The sequence below is a fragment of the Jaculus jaculus genome, chromosome 4 (assembly GCF_020740685.1).
Source record: "Jaculus jaculus isolate mJacJac1 chromosome 4, mJacJac1.mat.Y.cur, whole genome shotgun sequence".
NCBI lineage: Eukaryota > Metazoa > Chordata > Mammalia > Rodentia > Dipodidae > Jaculus > Jaculus jaculus.
This window is the reverse complement of record NC_059105.1, coordinates 82870226-82875369: the sequence shown is the minus strand read 5'-3', so window position 1 is coordinate 82875369 and position 5144 is coordinate 82870226. Positions and strand designations below refer to the sequence as shown.

Here is a 5144-nt window from a genome sequence, read left to right as displayed (position 1 = left end):
CATCTATACCCTTTACCATCTTCCCTTTTGCGGAAGAGCTGTCCAGATTTCTTCCTAAGGCAAATCTTTTAGTTCTGACTTGGTTTCCTCTTTTTTATTTCAGTTAGTTCATCTGTTTCATCTTCTTTATTGGGTAATATTTACTAGAATAAGTATCTATTTCTCCCATTTTAAAAAAGAATTTCCTCAACTTTGTTTCATCTACTGTTTTCTTTCTTTTCCCATACTTAACAACACATCTCCTAAATCAGGTTGTTCACTCAACTTTTCAGGTTCTGTTTGTACAGGTTTCATCTGCATCATGGTCTCAAATCACTGCTCACTTATCTGTCCTCATCTAATTAAACCTGCATTTAGAAGTTAATTATACTCTCTCACTTTTCCAATACTTGTTTTCAAATGTTCTGATGAACAATGAGGTTATACCATTACTCTGCCCAAAATGTGATCAAGAATTATTTCCCATTTCCTTAATTAAGCAAAATTCTCACTGGGTTCTTCAAGGTTTGGCTTTATAAATTCTCTGTGACCTCTTCATGACTTGGTGTTATGTCCATGTTTATACCACATTACTGTCTATGCTATTTACTGAACATGTCCACAGTGGACATCTCTACTGCTTCTAGATCATCTGTTTTTAAATTTTTTGAGGTAGGGTCTCACTCTAGCCCAAGCTGACCCGGAACTCACTCTGTACACCCAGACTGGCCTTGAAGTCACAGTGATCTTTCTATGTTTTCCTTCTGAGTGATAGGATTAAAGTATGCACCACTATGCCTGTTAAAATGTGTTTTTTTTTAAAAATATATTTTATATTTATTATAAAAAATATGGAAAGCTTCATGAATTTGTGTGTTATCCTTGTGCAGAGACCATGATAATCTTCTTTGTATTGTTCCAATTCTAGTAGCTATGCTGCCGAAGTGAGCACTGCTTCTAGGTTTTCTTATGGGCATTTTTATACTACTGGATCTTTCTATTCTGAAAGTTTGTTTTTTACCTGGGCCACACAGTCTAAGGTCACTTACATACCAAAGCCTTTTCTATCCTCTTTATTAATATTGCAAAGACTATTGCTTGATTTTGTTTTTTTGGAGTTATTTTCTACAAACAGAATATTTACTATTAAGCACCTTTTCTGTCTGCTTTCATGAGAATGTCCTATTCATTGACAGATATTCTTTTTTTTCAATTATTTTTTTTTAATTTAATTTATTAGTTTTCTTTTCAGTAAATACAGGCAGTTTGGTACCATTATTTAGGCTCATCTGTGATCTACCCCCTCCAATTAGACCCTCCTTATTATTGAAAATGGGTCGTGCATTGTGGAGTTAGCCCCCAGTTATTAGTATGATAAATATCTCTGCAAATCATGACCCAACATGTAACTCTGACATTCTTTCCGCCCCCTCTTCCGCAAGATTTCCCTGAGCCATGTTGGGTTCATTTTTGGTCTGCTTCAGTGCTGAGGTGTTGGGGGCCTCTGAGGCTCTGGCTCTCTGATTTGGTAGGAGTTGATTTTTCTCTGAATTGATCTCCTTCCCCTTTGTGCTGGTATCCAGTTCACAGGAAAACATCACCCTTGCTTATTTCGCCAGTTGTCCTTAGTTCCAAGCAACACATTGTTTAACCTAAGTAGCAACAATTAACCGGATGTGATACCCATACAAGTGCAATAGTGGTACACAGCCATGGTGAGGAATCAATTGCTCTTGATTTGGCTAACTGATCCACTCAATTATTTTTATAAGTTATGGACATGGTATGTAAATAGCACATGTTAGTATCATCCTTTCCTTCATTCCTGTCCCCTCCCTCCAAAGGGACCCTCCTCATTGGGGATGGTGGTCATCCCCAAGGGAATTGTGTGTTGTGCATTGTGAGGGCATCCTTCAGTTATGGGGGAGAGGCAATATCTCTGTGCATAATGTCCCAAATTGTGGCTCCAACAATCTTTCCACTTTTCTTGTACTAAATTCCCTGAGCCATGTTGGGTACATTTTAAGTCTACTTCAGTGATAGGCTCCTAAGAGCCTCTGGATCTCTGGTTTAGTAGGTGTTGAGTATCTTCAATGTCTATCTCCTTCACCCTTGGGCTGATAGCAGGTTGACTGAGAAAGCAGCCTTCTTGCTCATTTTTCCCGATTCCTCTATGGTTTTGGCTGGGGCCCTGGTAAAGTGTGATGGTTTGATTCTCTCCTCAGGTCCTACTTCCTTCTGAAATAGAGAAGCAAATTTTTTAATGAAGAGTGAATTCAGCACAGGTTAAATGAAATAGCCATTATTAGTTTAGAGAGAATTTAATGGGTATAGACTCTTTTATAGCCCAAGATTAGTGGGAGCTTGACATTGGAAAGCAGACTCATTATCTGGATGTGACTTGTTTCCCTGGTCCAGATATTGATTCCTTTCTACTGCACAGATCTGTTAGCCAATCTAAGAGCAGTTAGTTACCCACCATGGCTGTGTGCCACTATTGTACTTGTGTAAGATCTCGCCAAGTGATTTGTTTCTAAGTCTCTTAAACTTTGAGTTGTGTGCCACTATTGTACCTGTGTGAGCATCACATCAGGTTGTTTGCTTCTGAGTAGCTTAGATCTCAAGTTGCTCAAACAGATGTTGGCCACTTTCCCAAGTAGCTCATGTAGTGCCTTCTAGCACTAGATGGACTGTCTGGGGACTGGCTTTCTTTCAGATTCCAGCCAGGTCTCTCCATGTTCTGTACTGACAGCATATGATATCTTCAGCAGTAGGGTCTTACCATTAACTTCTGGTGGGTAATCAAATGCACTGATAAAAGTTGATCTTATTTTGGGAAATCTTGTATGTCTCTCTGATTAACAGCTCATTGTGGGTGTTAACCACATCCTGGTACTGGGAGTTATAGGCCAGCACCAAAGGAAAAGAAGGAAAAAATAAAATAAAATAAATAGGAGAAATTTAAGGCTAGGCTTTATCTCACCCTCTCCAGGGCCCTTCTATTCATGTGCTCCCTCTAAGGTCCTGTTGAGGGTTCAACATCTTAGTCTGTCTTCAGTGATACAGAATTCTCTGGTGCCAGTTCCATTTAAATTCAGCTTTGTGTTCTCCTCCCTCCCTTATCATCCTCTCAAGCCTTACCCTCCATATTGTACAGGCCTCTTGATGCCTATTAGGTATGTCTGCATCTTGAACAGATCCAGGCCAGGAGCCACAAATGAGTTAGACCATGTGACAGTTTGGAGTTGATTTTGTGCATGGTGAGATTTGTGAATCAAGGTTCATTTTTCTGCATATGGTTATCTAGTTTGTCCAGCACTATTTGTTGATGATGCTATCTTTTCTCCATTCTCCATTATTAGGACCTTTGTCAAAGATCAAGTAGCTGTAGTTACTTGCCCTAAAGTCTGGATCCTCAATTCTGTTCCATTGGTCTATATTCCTGTTTTTATGTCAGTGCCATGCTGTAGGTTTAGATTAGGTTGGTGATGCCTCCAGAGGTGTTTCTTTTGCTGAGGATATGCTTGGATATCCAAGGCCTACTGCCTTTCCATATGAAATTTGAGATCAGTTTTTCTATCTCTGTGAAGAATGATGCTGGGATTTTTATTAATATTGCCTTAAATCTGTGTAATGCTTTTGGTAGGATTGCCATTTTCACAATACTAATTCTTACTATCCAGGAGCATGGGAGGTCTTTTCATCTTCTCAAGCCCTCCTCAATTTCTTTCTTGAGTCCTTTTATATTTTCATTGTATATGTTTTTCACATCCTTGGTTAGTGTTATTCCAGAGTATTTTGTTGTCATTGTTGTTGCTATTGAAAATGGGATAGTATCACTAATTTCTTTCGTTGTATCTTTTCCCTTTGCATATAGACAGACTACTGAGTTCTGTGTTGATTTTGCATAGTGCTACTTTGCTGAAGGAATTCCTCACCTTTAAGAGTTTTGAGATGTAGTCTTTTGGGTCACTTATGTATATCTGTAATTAGGGCTAATGTGACTTCTTTCTTTCCAATTTGTATCCCTTTTATTTCTTTCTTCTATCTTACTGCTTGGGCTATGACTTCTAGTACTATGTTGAAGAGCAGAGGTAAGAGTGGGCACCCCTGTCTTTTTCCTGATTTGTATGGAACTTCCTTGAGTCTTTCCCCATTATGTGATTTGGGCATTAGGTACTTTATATATAGCCTTTATTATATTGAGATTTAAGCCATCCATGCCTATTTTCTCTAACATTTTGATCATGAAGTGATGTTGTATTTTGTTGAAGGTCTTTTCTGCATCTATTCAAATGATAATGTGGTTTTGTGATTAAGCTTATTTATGTGGTATATTATATTGGCAGATTTACGTATGTTGAACCAACCCTGTGGTCTTAAGATAAAGCCTACTTGATTAAGGTGGATAATGCTTTTGATGTATTGTTGAATTAGGTTTGCAAGGATTTTGTTCAGGATCTTTGCATCTGAGTTCATTAGACATATAGGTCTATAGTTTTCTTTTCTTGTTATATCTCTGTCTGGTTTTGGTATTAGGATTAGGGTCTTCCAATTTCATTTATGTCTGTTATGATCTCTCCTTTTTCATTTCTAGTTTTGCTAATTTGAAGTATCTCTTTTCTTTTCTTTTTTTCTTTTGCTTGATCAAACTGGCGAGAGGTTTATCAATCTTGTTTATTTTTTTCAAGGAACCAGCTCTTTGTCTCATCAATTTTCTTGTTTGCTTAGTTTCTAATTCACTAATTTTTGCTCTCACCTTGATTATTTATTTCAGTCTGGAGCTTTTGGGTTGGATTCTTCTTGTTTTTTCAATGCCTTTAGTGTATGGTTACATTATTGATTTTGGATTTATTTGTCTTTGTTACAAAGGCATTTAGTGCCATGAATTTTCCCCTAAGGACTGCCATTAGTTTTGGTATGATGTATCCTCATTGTCATTCAGTTCTAGAAATTTTACAATTTCATTTTTTATTTCACCCACTACCCATTTATAGTTGAAAAGTGTGCTGTTCAGTTTCCAGGAGTTGGTGGAGTTCCTGATGCATCTCTTCTTGTTAATTTCTAGCTTTACAGAATTGTGTTGGATACATGTAGGCAATCATGTTGATTTTCTAAGTTTTATGGCCCATTATATGATCTATTTTAGAGAATGTTCTATAGGC

General features: G+C 37.5%; 1 non-coding gene across 1 annotated transcript; it reads right to left on the bottom strand.

Moving 5' to 3' along the window:
- Window positions 1-824: 824 nt before the first annotated feature.
- On the bottom strand, window positions 825-931 carry LOC123460416. Its single transcript, XR_006636981.1, has one exon. It is a non-coding gene; the product is annotated as a U6 spliceosomal RNA (small nuclear RNA).
- Window positions 932-5144: the final 4213 nt, after the last annotated feature.